The sequence below is a fragment of the Daphnia pulicaria genome, chromosome 8, assembly GCF_021234035.1.
Source record: "Daphnia pulicaria isolate SC F1-1A chromosome 8, SC_F0-13Bv2, whole genome shotgun sequence".
Lineage (NCBI taxonomy): Eukaryota > Metazoa > Arthropoda > Branchiopoda > Diplostraca > Daphniidae > Daphnia > Daphnia pulicaria.
The window spans coordinates 11,354,560-11,371,222 of NC_060920.1; the positions used below are offsets into that span (position 1 = coordinate 11,354,560).

At 44.5% G+C, this 16,663-nt stretch overlaps 1 protein-coding gene across 6 annotated transcripts in view; it reads left to right on the top strand.

Annotated features, from left to right (window-relative positions):
• The window catches only part of LOC124311199, a 67,366-nt gene that overhangs the window by 20,135 nt on the left and 30,568 nt on the right, over positions 1-16,663 (top strand). For 5 of the 6 annotated variants that reach the window (XR_006909756.1, XR_006909755.1, XR_006909758.1 and 2 more), the window contains exons 1-2: positions 4,305-4,788; positions 10,463-10,573. The gene's annotated coding sequence lies outside the window, so the exon portion shown is untranslated. Of the gene's footprint in view, positions 1-4,304; positions 4,789-10,462; positions 10,574-16,663 lie in introns of those variants that run through there. The other variant, XR_006909757.1, reaches the window with a different exon arrangement.

Below are 16,663 nucleotides of genomic sequence, written 5' to 3' on the forward strand. Positions count from 1 at the left end.
ATATACAACTGTGTAATAAGTAATGTTTGTTTTCGTCTGATTCTCATGATGATGATGATGATGATTACTTGTTTGCTGGACCCTGTCCGGCTCTCTTTTTCTCTTTTTATCTCGTCTGCTGCTGCTTTCATCATCTCTTTTCAAACTGCTTTTGTTTCCGCTATCCGGAAGCGCTGATAAATATCTTGTGTCTGCGCTCGTGTCTTATACAGATCCGATGCGGATATTGTCGGAAGAAGGCGACGGCCAAAGCAAAAAGACGATGGGAAACTGTTGTTGTCTTGGGTCATCTTTTGTCTTTCTCCCCCACCCCCCCTCCGTCATCCGGACGGATCCTTCCGGATGGGACTCTCTTCGTCTGTTGATTTCGTCTTTTATTCATTCCGAATTCCGATGATCGTTCTCATTTCCCTATTATTCATTTCCCTATTTTCTCTCTTGGAATAACTGGTGGGCCCATTAACTATCGCAGCTCAAAAAGCGGAAGCGTCCGTCTCTTCTCTAATCACTTTTTGGTTCCATCTCAAAATGCTTTTCTCTTTACTTGAGAGAAATCGCTGATTCGCGCCTATACCTATATACCAGCTGGATTTAGATTTGACGGAAGGCCAAATCGCTTTTGGGACGACTGGCTGCTGATGGATGGATGGAACATGTTTGTGCTGTGCGTTGTATCTCAGCCGACCCGCTTTGGCATCCCCAGCCAGTCAGCGCTCGTCACTCGATGGTCATTCAAAATTGAAACGGACTAGTCTGACTCTCCCGCCCGTGGGTGGGTGGGGAGGATCGGTCATCGTCTTGTGCGATTGCAGAGCATCACGGTCGTTTTCGTAGTTGAGCCACTTGCGTGCCCATTGGTAATTGAAGTACGTTCAATAATTCAATCACAGCAGTTTGGGGCTTCTTTGAGAGGGGGTGAGGTGGGTGGGTGGTGGTTCAAGTTAATGAGATGGCGCACTGGCAAAGCGCATGTATAGTCTTTGGCACTGAAACGATTATCTTCTTTAAAAATGAATGGTGGTGCTGGCCAGTTTGCTCGCGGACATGTGGCGTCTGTAAAAGGCCATTAATCTCGTCTGAAACTTTTCGGTCGCGGGGGTATTATACCTAGCTCATTTTTTTTTCTTTTTTTAGTCTTTCGCTGGTGTTTTGTATCTCAAATATTCCGAAGCGTACACAATGTCGTGTAATTGACGGAATTAATTGATTCTGGCGACGTTCCATTTTCTCGAGTTTCCAGCATTAAGCCAGCAGTTAGCAGCAGCCGCTAGCAAGCAGTGTTGCAGCGATCAATTGCAGAGCCATTTTCTAAACTTTAGGCATTAAAGATGCGCGGGAGAATTGAAAATGTCACCAATGACGGACGCGTTGCATAACTAAAATCCCGGACGCCAGCAGTTCGATCTAATCAGCGAAACTAGCTTTTAAGATACAAACGAGAACCCCCCAGGCTGGTGCATATGGATACCAGATAGTAGTTTACCTGCTTTGGACGGAAATGTCGACCGTGTGCGGGAAAGAGAGAGAGAGTTCGTCGACTTTCGATTCAGGATCTAAATAAACGAACGAGGTTATTTAGGGCGTGTAACTGCGTGGCGTTTTGTTATGGTTTTGTTATGGCAACTTTAACATATAGGCGCCATATTATACATGCGTGGGGTGGGGTGGTTATAACCTGCCGTTTGATGCGGTTCCTTCCGTGTTGTGCAAGTCGAACCACCACACCGGTTTGGGCATAATAATTGGCATATTTTTTTAAAAAAGTCTGACATTTCCATTGTGTTTCCTCTAGCGATCCTAGTTGGCCTTTGTGTGAATCCGCCCTGGGCCAGAGTAGAAGAAAACATCCATTTTGATTGATAATGCCAAAGTGCAACTTTGTAAAAATAAAAATCAGTTTCGACTCGTTATTTCATTTTGTGTAATCCCTATGAACGAGATGGTCGTGATCAAATTTTATACTGGCGAAAATGATGGCCGAAGGCATTGAAAGAGCACATCTAGCGTGTCTAGCTGTTGCTGGATGATGCCCCTGCACACTGGGCTTTTAATTGGAAATAGGCCGTATTGACTTTACCCGCTTTTGTCATATTCGTTCCCTTCGACTTGGCCTAACTTGTCCTACACAGTTATCTCGTGGAAGCTATTGACTGTTGTTTAGCCGAGGATTTGTCGGACGTCACAGTCAACAGGAATCCATTCAGCGACGCTCTACTCACGACCCCTTAGGGATGTCATTTGAAAAAACAACCCCGGGAAATATCTCATTAAGAAACGGTACATCAGGCTAAGCTCCTTGTGAAGATTGCGTCTAATTCTGGTAGGTAGCTATACTAGTAGAAATGACGTAATAGGCACCACCCCTACATTTGACGCTATTATTTTTCGTGTTGAAAAAAAAAAGAAGCGATCATTAACCCAGTTACCCTGGTGACTGCATTTACGCGCATACTCGCACCATCGATCTTCATCATTCAGATTGATGCACGCTGATGAGCTACAATAATAATGTCTATCGCGTTACGCTCAAGTGTATGGCCTACGTGTTTGACATCCAATTTCCAACCTACTCTCTCCTGTTTCCGCCCCCGTATGCGCGCGTGGCTGCTCCCTTTTTGGAAGGGGGGCCGAGCTGCTTTGCATCTGGACGCCGCCCGGCGTCGGTATCTGTATGACACACGATCAATCAAAATGGCCAAATGTTTGTAAATATAAAAAAAAATAAAAAAGGAAGTTGCAAGTTGTGACAGCTGGACATTCATTTATACGACGACAACCGCAGATATCGTTATTCTCCCTTTTTTTTTTCGACGGGAGGGGCTATTTCGTGTTCTGTGTGCTTTCGTGTTGTGTGCAAACAGAACGGACCCGAAAAACTTGTCCCAAAGAGAGAGAGGGAGAGAGAAATCCTTGTCGATTTCGTTCGTCGCCGAATTGCGGAATGGGCGGAATGACGTCAAACGGCTGCCCAGCTTACCGTGTCGCCAAGCCACAACAGTTATTCGGATACTTTTCGTGCAGAGAGACAGACCAATAACCTTTTTTTTTCTTTTTTTCTTTTTCCTTTTGCGGTCTTTTTTCATCGTCTGGTGTTCGTGTGGTCACAAAGTCCATCCGCTCCGTTTATGGACGTTACGTCTATAATTCATAACCCGTGCACAGCTGCTGGCTATAACCCGAAACTCGAAACGAAAAAAATAAATATCAATATCAATACAAATCGAGCTCAAAATATGACGTGTGTCTTTTGAAAATCATCGAAAACAATTCAACTGATTGCGTAGTATATTACGGAAACGACGGGGACTCTTTTTGTCAAAAAATGCCGACGAGGCGCCGCCGGTTTATTTGTTCGATTTAGCCAGTCGATTCCCATCGGTCTGAGGGACACACTCTCGTCGTCAACATTGACATTTGCTTGAGAAAACTGTTTGGTATTGGTCCCCCGCCCCCCAACCGTCTGTCATATATGCTCGACGGTTTTCCTAATAGTGTTGTAGTAGCGGGAGGAGGAGGAGGCGTCGAGTGTGCGGACGACCGAACCGCACCCATCGCTAATCTTCAACCGAAAAAATAAAAATAAAACCCTTCGTTTTTTTCTTTGCCTCTTTTCTGTCATGTTTGAAAGGACCCAAATTCTCCACTCTTCAAAATGTTGTTGACAGTACCGTACTTGTCGCCACCACCTCTCCCGTGTTGGCTCAAACAAATCGTTTTCTTTTTTGTGTGTTGGTTTGCTGTCTAGTCTGTTGTCGTTGTTGAATGATTTGTTTATCCGGGTTCTTATATAAGACTGGAGAAGCTTGCTTAGGAGTCCTTCTCTGAACGACGCATTTCTTGATATCTTTTTTTCCAATATGCCGAGCTAATTTCCAGGTCAAATATTGAGAGAGAGAGCTGGAGAGCAATCAAAAGAATACACGACTATAGGGATTACAGCAGCTCTGCTGCCGAGAGGAGAAAAGAAAAACGAACGCACATAATACGAAACTACCTAAATAAACAGCATCCAATTCCGAAACGTATAGGAGATTAAGGGAATCTAACGGCGGGGGGACAGCAAATAAAAATAAAAATACTACCAGAAAAGCAAGAAAATTGATAATAAAAAATGGAGTCTGCGCAATGGGGCCGAGAGTCGGAAAAAAACAACAAATTGGCTGGGACGCGCACCCACACAGCAGCACAGAGAGAGAAAAAGCCCGGACAGATAGTCGTCGCAGTCGGGACGATGTTGATTCCTTTATAGCCTACCTTCTATATACGACTACTGCTGTAGCTCCCCACCTTCCTTATTCTTTTTTTCCCCTTATAATTTCCTCTCTCCCTCCCCTTTTCTCTCGTTCAGACAAGGAGGGAGTAAGTAAAGAGGGTGGAAGTAGCACCGACGATCGGTACCACAGTCTACACCGAGGGGATCACCAGTCGCCCCGTGACTCCCGCGCGAGAAACAACTTCCGTCTTCTCTGCTCTCTCTCTCTCTCTGCTCTTTCTCACTGCCGCAAAGTTCGTCGTTTCGGTTTTGTTTTTGGCGCAAAAGTTTCCATTAAAAAAAACAAAAAAAAAAACTAAATAAAAACTCGGTGTGGTGAATTTTGATTCGCTTCGTTGTTAGACTTTTTACAAAACTTTTTTAAACAACTTTTTGGGGTGTGTGTTGATCGACGGACTTGGTTTTATTTTCGGATGCGCGCCCAAAAGTGTGTTGGCCATTGACAGCAACAAACACCCCCCTGACGGTTATTTCCTTCCGGACATCTCTATTCTATAACAGCTTTCTATTAACAGGTCAGAGAATTTCATCAGTTCTCTCCCCTTCTTCTTCTTCTTTATTTCTTTTTGTTGGAAATGAGGAAATGTGTTTTTATTATTCGAACGTACGTCGTAAGAAAGAGAAAAAAAAAAAGAGTTATGAGCCAATCTCTGACGATTTTTTTCAAAAATCCAAAGTTATTGGCTCTTGATGACACGGCGGATTTGTTGGTAAATCGTTTTACTTTAAATGGAACTCGTTACCTTGCAGCTATTGGCCATTTTTGTGGCTTTGCCGGACTCTTTTACTGTTTTGTTACCGCTGGAATATTATTTCAAAGAGTTTCTATTCGTGTGTGTTAATTCTTGGTGCATAAAGTCGACGAAGATTTCGAACGGAAAAAGAATTGGGTGACGCAATTCGTTTATTCAATGTCACCTGATCGCCTCCTTATTTGCACATGACGTAACGTTACTACTGGCATTAAGACGCTCGTTACTTATGTATTGCGCACAGAAAGTCGTTATTTCTCTGGAATCGGTATTATTAGTTGGGGTCTCGCAGCTTAGCCATTTCGATTGCAAAACTTTGTCGTCAACTTGTTGCGGCGCTTGGCTGATTTCATGATGCTGCCAGAGCCGCTTGCCAACGAGAATCTAAACGGATCGAGGAGTTGTTTTCCCTTGCATAAAGAAATGGGCCTCGTCAAAACAAATAATGAAATGAATTGAATCATTGCGGAAGATATTTCTCTCTCGGGTGGAATATCACGCGAGGGACGCGAGAAAACTGGCGGAAGGGCCCGGGATTTTCGAGGAGGTAAAATGTCAAACCGTCTGGGACTTTAATGCCCCTCTCGATCCATCATCCAATATGAAGCTCAGTGTGTGTGTGTGTGTGTGTTTGTTTGGAGGCAACCAAATTCGACACACTGCAGATGTGTGTCTACAAGCCCAACTATAGTAGACGTCCAGCTGACTCCTCCTCCTACTCCGCTCATCGTTGTCGTCGGTCGAAAATCCAGCTCGAGGCGTGAAAATCAGACTAACAATTTCGCCAGAAAAACACTCTAATGCATCCCGTACTATGCCACTAGCAGAGTACACTGGGACTTGGCTGCTGCTGCTGCTGTTGCGTAGATATAGACATTCGCCTAGTTTCCTTCTGCCATTCGTTTCAATTCCAGCGCGCGCCACTACGTTTAATCCCGAGGCCTCGGGGTTACACGCTCCCTGCATCATGCAAATAGAGACGGATATGTTCTAAATATATATGCGCTGTATATGAAAAGCAAAGAACGGTGGAAGAGGGGGGGGGGGAGAGTGTGTTTCCGCTCACCTCTTCTTACGTGTAGTGCCCCCAACCCGTGCCACTAAAGGAACGTTTTATCTCATTACCGGGAAAAAGGTATAACGAGATTCGCCCAAAAGAAATAAAGAAGAAGACACGAAGAATTGGCTTTTTTTTTTTTAACGTATCAGATAACAGCACTCGCTTGAAAATGCTGGTGGGGATCGGTGGGGATAGATCGTCGAGTAGTTTGACTTTTTGATTCAATGTCGGATCGAAATCGTTTTATTTGATTCAACTGAAACTTTTGCGCAAATGAAATTGCATCTCACTGACTGTGTACACAGTTGAAACGAAATGCTCGGAATGATAGACTGTATTTCTTTTCTTTTTTCTTTGGCTGGGCCAAGCTCGAACAAAGAACGGTGAAACCGCGCAATGCTTTTAAAATTTCTCGCTACCTTGTCTTTTTCCGTTTAATACTAAAAGAAAAAAGAAAACAAAATATCAAATACTACCTGGACATGCGACATGTACATATTTCGGGAGACCGTACAAGTCCCCCCCCCCTCTCCCTCCCGCTCCGCGCCCAGGCTAAATCCTTTCCATTTGTTGGCACAAGACTATGATAGGAAATGTGTGTGGCTAGCGCTGGGATTTGTTTGAGTCAGTGTCCGTCAGACTCTTCCGTACATAACAATGCTGGATATGCATGTACACACACACAGACAGTCGGCGCTGGACTGGAAAACCAAACCTGTTAAGAAGAGACCTGTTCGTGTACGGAAATATTTGCGCAAAATCTCGTGATATTCTTCCCGAAAAAAAAAAACAAAGAAAAAAACGAAAAAATAAGATAATAATAATAATCGTGGCTGAGCTGCTCCATCTTTTGGTGGACTTCCCGCAAACGGATAAAAGGAGTCTTTCGCATTCTTATATAATATCGATAGTCTTCTATCTGTATTCATTCAAGTTAATTGGATTCACTTAGGTTGCGTAGGCTAAGCCACTCTGTTCTCTGCGTCAGGCCTCCCCTATCCGCTGGATACACTTACTCATCATCAAAACAAAGTTCTGAAATCGAATCCTCTTCCGTTGCTCCTGCTGCCAGGTAATTTGATCCTGACATCAGCAGCCTCTTTTTGTCTCTCTCGATTTCATGTTGTCGTTGTCGTCCTAGCAGTGCGTGTACAGTACAGAGGAGGAGAAACCTGGGCGGGAAAAAAGAAAAATCAGTCGCTACATCATTTTACCCGTCTGTACAGTTGACTTTGATGGCGAATGATTGGGAGCCCTGCTGCTGTAGCGTATTTTGTGACAGTAGAACTCAAAAGCTCAGACTGCCACTGCACAAGTCTGCTGCGAGACACGTTGGAGAAGCTCGTGCCTTTCATTAGTTTATTCCATGCAAGATTTAAAATGCTAGACTTAGTCACCTGTGCTTGTCCGACTTGGATCAATATCAAATGTTCACAGTTGAACTTTTGGGCGCTAAAGGATGCCTTATATATATTTGAAAAAATAGGAAAACAAAACAACAAATTTGTCATTTCTTGGAGTTTGGGGGTGGTGGGGTGGAATGTTGTTATATTTGCGCCAAGTCTAGATATATTACGTATTTTTTTTTTCTTTTTGTTTTTGTTTTTTTCAAATTCTCTACTGAAACTCGTTGGTTCGTGCGAGAAGTTGACCAAAGTGTAGGTAAATAGAGGCGCGGTCATTAATCAAGTGCACGAGCGCGCATGGGGGCGGTTGCTTTACCGCCAGTCGCACGATGTTGTCGTGTGTGTGTCAGCACCAGCGGCCTATATAGAACCGGGTCAAATTCGTTCAAGTTTTTATAGGCCAGGGTCGACGGCGGAAGTCAAAACTAAAAAAAAAAGGGAAAAAAGTGATTTTTATAATTGACGTGCCCCGAATTGGTTTTGACAGCTTCTATTATTTGTCTCGGACATTGGCGTTACATTTCACGGGTCTTCTCTTCACAACTCGGTTGATCATTTTACCTTTAAAAGGAAAAGAAAAAAAAAAGAAAAAATTGAAATGGCTTCTGTTATGTCTCTGACGTGACCTTCTCTTTTCTTTTTCTATTTATAATTTCAACCAGACCAAGATTTTTTTTTTGCCAGATTTGTTGATTGCTTTACCATGTTGCTATTTCATCTTTGGTATGCCAGAAATAGTTGTCATTTTATTACGGTCGGAAAAGCCGATTACCGAATTATTTTCTGATTGGTTCGTTTCTCTTATTTTTTTATTCTAAATTTTTGTTCTTTTTTTAAATTGAATTCTTTATTGAATGCGCAAGTATGCAATTCCATGCTTCCTAATGCACCACTAAAAAATGAATCAAATTTTAATTATCCCTCACGTGCTGTTGTGGGACATCCGAGGAATGGCCTAGGAAGTGGATTCTTAATATTTATGCCTCGTCTCCGGGTCTTGTTTTCAGACCAGACATGCAAAACGACGTCGAGGCTTCTTCATTAATATCTTAATAATGCTCGGCATTGTCCCGATTCTACTGCGCAGCTGATTCGAAATATCGCGGCGACCCTGAACCGCAAAGAAAAACGACTGGCCTTCCATCGAATAAAACTTGAATGCAAATCGATCACAGATTTGTAAAAAAACGAGTTCAGTAGGCCGCTAAAACTGGTCACTGGTGTGGGGGAAAAGAGCGTTGAAGTGCTTTCTGACACTTTGTCAATTGCATTATAGATCCTTCGACCTACATGCGGATGGTGGATTGCGATTTATTTATTCAGGCAAATGCGACTTACATCCAACACAGCAGCAGTCGTCTTGCAACTTTTTTCTTTCTTTTCGTTCTTCCCTCTCAAGTGTCGCTAGTAGTATTTGCTGGCAGGTTATTTTGTTTACTCTTTGAACCCCATACACTCTCCTCCCTTCAAATCCTAGTGCCCTACTGCCAGACGGGTATAAATACTAGATAAGGTGTATGCTGCTGCGTGGCAATCTATCACTATTCCGCACACATGTTCCCTGGTGATATCCTTTCGCATTTGGGTCCGTTGCCTCCGTACGGCGATGATGTGGATTTGACTGGATTGAACAGCCAGAGCTAAATCCTCTTCTTCTTTTTACCCCCTTCCGGCTGCTGGCTGTATCAGATGTCTAGGATTTAGAACGCGTTTCGACTATCTCTTTTGGCGTGCTGTCGTCTCTGCGCTCAGCATCTCATAGCAGACGGGGGGCCTCAAAAGATTTGCGTATTATATCTCGCGCGTACCTGGGACCACGTCGTCTCCCGGCGATGGTGGTGGTCGTATATAGAGTAAACAGAAGTAACATGGGGTTGTATACATAGTATACATATATATATGTATACGATCAGTGTCGCTGTTGGAAGACATCAATCACGCACGAACCGTCAACTTTCTGCGCAAAAAGTTGCAGCCAGGCAGAAGGGCCAGTCCCGACGATCGAAAAAAAATCTCAGAGGTTGGATTTGGATTTGTGTCCCCTCAGTGGTGTGTGTCTGTGCAATGGCCAGCTGTGCTCTGCAATTCACATCAATAAGTTGTGACTGCTGTGCTGCATTGCGATCACACAAGTCGGAACGCTCCAGCGCATCTCTCTCGGATCTCACATGGCACTACGCGGCACTACGTCCCTCACGGCAGCCGCCCCCTTTTGGGTACTGGGTCGGTCATTTTTTCCTGTTCGTTTTTCTTCTTTTCGATGAAAGAAGAGAAAGAGAGAGAGAGAGCACGGGATGGTGGGGGTTCTTGATGAGATTCGAGCTCTTTTCTTTGCAAACACACGAGGCCGTCGTTGTCGTCGTCTAGATATAGTGCGTAGTTTTCCGGCCTTTAATATGTTTACGACTATCGTCGTTGGCTTCTCTTTTCGACACGTACAGAATGGAACGAATAAAAAGCAAAGGGACGACCTGTTTTAGCACGTGCCAGCCTGATTTTTATGGATGTTTTTTGGGTTGGTACCCATCTTTCTTCTTCAGTTCCCCTTTTTCTTTTTTTCTTTGACTAATGTCAACATCTGATGACGGAGCTACCGGCCCGTGTACATATACACACTCTATTTGATTGCTTGGGAGGCCACCCGAGCAGTCGGCTCCAGCAGAGTCTTTTGGACAGCACATCACGCGATCCTTTTAGATTGGCCCCTATTTATCTGATGTATACATCTAATTTAGCCATCTTTGTGTGATAGGCTTTCTATTTTTTTTTTGTCTTCCTTCTTTCTTGTTGGACAAGAATTTATCATGTCCTTACACATACACAAAAAAATATTATGATTTTTTTTTTCTGTGTTGGCATTAAGGATTCAGGATTAGTTTTCATCGTATAGTTCATGTCCGTTTTGATTTCTTTTTTTGGGGGTAGATTTTTTCCTGATTGCTAATTGTCGTTTGTTTCTCTTTGATTTCAGATTGATATTGTCTTGTTGCCTTTCGGATCCATCTGTAGCTGCTAGTCATCCGGAATCCGTCGGCTCGGCGGATGCGTTTACTTTGTGCTGGTTGACTATTTTGGAGACCAAGTAAGTGCCAGTGTCTAACACTAAAAGGGATGAATGCAAACCTCGTTAAGAGTTAAGACGGCGCCATGATACGGCGGCGCGCGTTTCAAATTAGTGCAATCAAAGTTTAAAAAAAAAAAAAAAATGAAAGGTTTCCTCCTTTTTTCTTCTTCTTCGTATCTTGGCACATGGCGGCCAATCGCCATCCATCATTTGATGAAAATGTTCATTTGTGTTGAACATTTCCTCGTTGATGTCCGATCGATTATTACATAAGAGACTCTTGAATGGTCGGGTTGTTGGGTTCTGGAAAATTCGCCGAATTGGATTGAACCTGATTCCCTTTTTTCTTCTTGTTTTTCTTCTTTTTCTGTCGGTTCGTTTTTTGTGTGTCCGTGCTCGTTATTATTATTAGGGGGAGGGGTATATAATATAGCTTATTATAAGACTTTCCATTAGTTTGCCAGTCACGAAATTAGAATCGGCTCCTTGATCGTGAAATTTCAATCCCCGTGTATTAATGCAAATTATACAATGGGACACAGCACAAACACACAGCAGACGGAGGGGGGGGCATCATGTTGCAAAGATTATGTGCTTTTTTCCATACATTGTCAATGTCGTAAATGTCTGTGCCACCGAACAAGTTCATGTCCCTTTTTTTAATCTGATTACTTGATGGGGGTTATGCAGTGCTGCACATCCTCTCATCTCTTTTCGGCCGAGTCTTGTAAATTATGTAAATTCGCTTTGTTATTGAAATGGTTGGAGAACACGGGAGAGAGGTTATAGAGGCCCTCGCCGATTGATTGGCGGGTGCCCGTCGGCTCGTCGGTCTCAAAGACGACGAAAGACGAGCCCGACAATCAATCAATACACTTTTGAGGGCGCAACGTTGAAGGAGTCGCCGTCGTTTGTCGTCGGCCGGGTCCAGACAGGAAGACTCGCAGATAGAAAAGTCGTCGAAAGTGAGAGGGAATAGGCAAAAGGAAGAATCCCAATTAGTCGCTCCTGATGATGTGTGTTCTTGGCACTGCTCTTCTATATTTATTCCGCTCGACAGGCTCAGTGCTGGATTCTCTCCTCCTGGCGTCATCTGCCATTTCTCTAGATAGAGATAGACGATCCCGGGAGCTCGTGGAGTTGTGTATAGGTTATATACACATACAGCAAGCAGAGAGCAGAGTACGTGACATTGTCATCATTTGTTTTTGGCGTCATCCTCTCTTTCCGTCATTTCTCTTTCGCTCCCGGGGCTGCTGTGCTGCTGCCTCGTGCAAACGACTTTTTTCGTTTCGGGAGCTATACTGCTGGGGTCTTCATTTAGGTCTCATTAAGCTCTTGCTTCTTCTTCTTCTTTTTTTTGGTGGGTGGGGGTGGGGAAGATGGATTTTGTTATAAGCATTATTTACAGCCGTGTCGTATAACGGCCAACTTTTTCTCCGTCACCATCTCTGATTCTCCGTCTCGATGGATTATTAATGTAGCCGGGCGATATCAATACCTCCTAGTCTGTAAGTTTGTCGTGAATGAAACGAGAAGTTTATGGCCGCCTTAGCGGGAGCAGCAGCAGCAGCAGTTCAGTTGTCGGGCTGAATAGCCGGGGCACTGAAACTCCATTAGCGAGGGACGCCATATTTACTACTCTCTCTCTTTCCATCCTTATTCGGCTAGTCGAGTGGATTATCTCCGAATGTGAGCGCGTTGTTATTAGGACAAGGAGCAGCCCAGGAGCAGCCCGAGAGAAGGAGAGAGATGACTGGAGCAAAGGAGAAGAAAAACTCTTTTAACCAGGCGCACAAACCCCCCTCGAGAGATCAAAAAAACCGGTGAGGAGGTTGTCGCCCAACCGTCGGTGGGACCGTCAGGCCGCTCGAATTTGTTTCTCCCCATCTCCCGTATCTCCTACGGCTATTTAACACCTCTCGTCTCTTTGCTTAAGTGTTACACTCTCGTTCCACTTGAAGGCCGGCGCCGAATAAAAAGGAAAACAAAATTTCAACGTCGACAAAATCTTGGCATCATCTTATCACTTTTCTTTCATTATTTTACAATTTTTTTTTTTTTTTTCATTTCCTTTGTGTGCTTCATCATCTCCAATGATGGCGGCAGCAGCCCCGACTTCCCTCGGCGTCTCTCTCTATTTACTCAGCGACAAAAGATCTTAATTGGTGCGGAAAAAAGGCGGTCGGCCATATGAGCCCCCCACCGCACGAGAAAAACCTTGCCAAATGCTTGCAACTTCTCAATTTTTAAAAAGTTCATTTTTTGATATTGATTCAGATGAGTCAATAGGATTTTCATTTTTTTTTTTTTTTTTTTTGTGGGCTCCACGGCAATATCCGCTGAAATTCCCTTTTACAATCAAAATGGCCTGAGCAGTTCACACACAAACCCCATGGTCCCCCCTTTCCTGTATATGTGTTTGGGGCGTTTGATGTCGTCGAAATTAGAGCAAGCTTATACATATACAGGAGAGCAGTCCGCTTGGAAGGCTATTGCTCTGCCGGGTTCCCTGGTGGCGTCAAAGCAATGGCAGTGGAAGGTGGGAGGGTCTCGTACACATTTATATAATGCCACTATGTGTGTTGTATATACATCCACATCAACTTTCACCGTTGAAAAGTGTTGGCCTTCATTTAGAGGATGTAGGGAATTGTAGGTATATAGCGACCCTATTACTAAATGGCCCACATGTGCTGCATCCTATACTGCTATTAGGGGTGTAGTAACTGAGCTGAACATGTCGAGGAGCTCTGCGGCGTGCTGGGACACCTTTGGCTGCCCGGCCATCCCCCCACAAGCCACAATCGAAACTTTTGCGACCGTGGAATACAGCAACACCGCGATCCTCCCCCGACAGCACGAAAACGAGGCTCTCACGCAAAGTCGTTGCGTGATGAGGGCCTTTTTTTCTTTTCGGGACCAGAGGGAAAAAATAAAACCGCGCGACTTGAATGGACGGTCCGGTGCCCGGTGGCTTTCCGAATCGGCGGTGCGCGCACAAGTTGGACACGGGAGGGTTTTTGTGTGCGGCGGACATCATAAGACACACACACACGGCACACGGCAGAAAACCATCGCAATCCGGCGGACTACGATGCGATGGCCGCCACCCAGACCTATAGTATATAGACCACCACCCAAAAATGATCAAGAAAAAAGAAACTTTTACTGGCCATGTCTTTGTGTGTGTGTCTTGGAACAATTCGCCGAATTTCTCTTTAGGAGGGTGGCGGACGGGCCTCGTTTGATGGAAACCAAGTCGAGCGGATGGGCATTTATAGATGCCGCGGGACATGGATAGCTTATATATATATTACAAAGCTGGATGCATTAGCTGATGTTGTTTCCGTAGAATTCTCGCATTTACGGGGAGGGGGGGGGGGGGTCAATTTTGGTATTTTTCCCGATCACCCAAGCAGAGACCCGCTTCCTCACGCACCGCACATCATTCCGCATCGTTTCTGACACGACGTCCCTCATTACATTACCAACTGGCATTTTTGTTGTTGTTGTTTTTTTATTTCGTTTGATATTTTCCTTTTGGGGAGGGGCATTTTAGGCCTAGGATTACGTGAATAGTAAAAAGAAAAATAGTGTTTTCTTTGATGTGTTTTGAGTTGTTGTTGTTGTTTGCTGGAAGCCAGCGCTTTTGTTGGCTCTAGAATCCAACGAAATGACGGAATACTAAAAAAAACAAGAAAAGAAATGAAATGAAACGTCAAAGTAAAACGAGGAGGCGTTATGACCTTGTGAATTAGGTCCAATGGCCACGGACGGAGACACGGGGATTCGTGAACGTCTTTTTTCTTTTATGATTATTTTTTGGGCTTTCAAAATGGGAGGGGCTCTTCTTTTCATTTATTTTTTAGTTTAGTTTCTTTTCTTTCCCCGCGACTTTTGATGCCCGCCGCAGCTGGAAAATGGGAGGCCCGCCTGGAGGCGAAGGGTCTGAGAGGTGGACGTGACTTGGAGTTGGAAAACGCTCTCGTAACGCTCTCTCACCGTCTATACAGTCGACGAGGACGTGATGTGTGTACGCGGGTGGTTACGACGTCCAACCGACCGACAACTTTGTGGCAGTCCGGATGAGGGCTATAGTGTGTATAGCTATAGCAGTAGCCGGGCAGAGAGCTATATACGTAGACTCTGTTAAAGAAATCAAAATGGAGAAAGCGAATTTTTTCGAATCAAAAAGCGCCAGCGAGTTGTAGATTTCTCTCTCCCGAGCTAGTCTACATACCCGCCAGACTAGACTAGAGACTACTACACCCAGACGTGATTTTATCGTCTGCCCTTTTTTTTTCTCTCTCTCTCAACCGGATCGACTGCCTTTTCACGTTGTAATTGTTTGGTATTTCAATTTCTTAGAACTCTTCCCAGATAGGAGAGAGTTTAGTTCGGTTGTCGTCGTAGTTTCAACTTGAACTTGGTCGTAGGACTCGTGGCTTGTCAAATACTACTTACCCGCGTATATCTGCCATTCTACCCGTGGTAGTTACATCTCCGATAGACTTTGGATGGTTGGCCAGTCACGATAATATAGCTGGAGGCTTGAAATCGCAGCTCTCGCCCACCTGAAGCGAAAATCCATCGAAACGCTCGTTAAACAAACGTGTAACGCGGTGTTACAATTAGAAATTATTAATATTAAGGCGGGTCCGTATAATAACACAGGCGCGTGATGCCCTCGGCTGCGGCGCTTGGTGTGTTGCTACATTGTATTAATGGGGACTGACAGCAGTAGTATATCTCCGTCAATGTAATATGTTTATGAATTACAGCCTTGGCTCGAAAATCTAGGCACCAGGAGAATCATTTCACCATCACCACTCCCTCCGTGTGTATAATTGATTACGCGTTGTTGCAGTGCGTTTCCACGATCAGCGGGAAAATATATAATCAAAGCTGCCCGCCTGTTTTGTAGGCCTACTGTTTTGTGTGTCTTCAGCTCGGCAAGGACAATCAAATTAGCCCCGTGTTGGCCATCGCGGGCATATTGTATGGGCAGGTGGTGTCATTCTCTGTATCTCCCCCTTTGTATAATCCCTAATTCGACTATACCCGGTTGCGTAACGCGGACCTTAATTTGTAGCGTGCGCGAGGTGCACTATCGTATCGATTGCTCCCCCCGTAATTCTCATTCGTTACTTTCCTTATTCATGGCGAATTCGAGCGAGCGACAAATGTGATATTCCTACTCGTGACGCAAGAAATAAGGTGAGTCGATTCGCCTTGATTGTTTATTTATAGTGTCGTGTTTTCTGGGTTGGAGGAGGGGGGTGGATTGCTGGGCTTTGGTTGTTGTTTCACTCCTTTGGTTGTTGTTTGGTTATTCTGCGGAGAGAGAAACGCTTTTCAAAAAGATGGCCGACGGTGATGCTAGTATAGTATAAGCGTGGCTGCGGGTAATAACCGGGTCCGGGAATGATCGTCCACCATCGGAGCTCTTTCCCGCCTGATGCACTCGACTGTACACAAAAGACTTTTTGCATTTTTTTTTTATCTTGATATGTTATGCAATACGTGGGAGGTAAGGGAGGAGGCCGAGTATAAAACGACCGTGACAGGCGAACGGGAGCCGTTATCGTTCCCGCTTTGCATATATAAGGAACTGCCAGGAACTGCATTGCGACGGCGATCGGCCTGTCTTCTTTTCTATTGTCCCGTAGATTTTCATTTTTTCTTCTACAAAAAAAAAAGAAAAGAAAAGAAAAGAATGAAACTCTAGTCAGGAGATGTTAAAAATGTACGAAAAAAGAAATGGGGAAATCGCTTTTAGATGGGGCCTCAAGGCAACCCACTTGTTCTGCTTCAATTGAAGTTTGATTGAATGTACAGTATGTCAGTTTGTTAGATAATATTCTTTGCCTTTTGGAGAGAGAGAGAGAGGAGGTCTTGACGCCATGTCTTGAATTCAAAGTGGCCCGCCACTTTACTACTCGTGGATGTGTGTGTGCCACACAGTGGCGACTGCCGCAGCATTCGAATCGTGGCAGGTTGGGCGGGGTCTATGTGTATAGTCGAGAAATGACGTTCGCCATTATATCAAGATGCGACGTAACGGCATTGGCCCCAATCTTCTCTCTCTCTCTCTGTTGTCTGCTG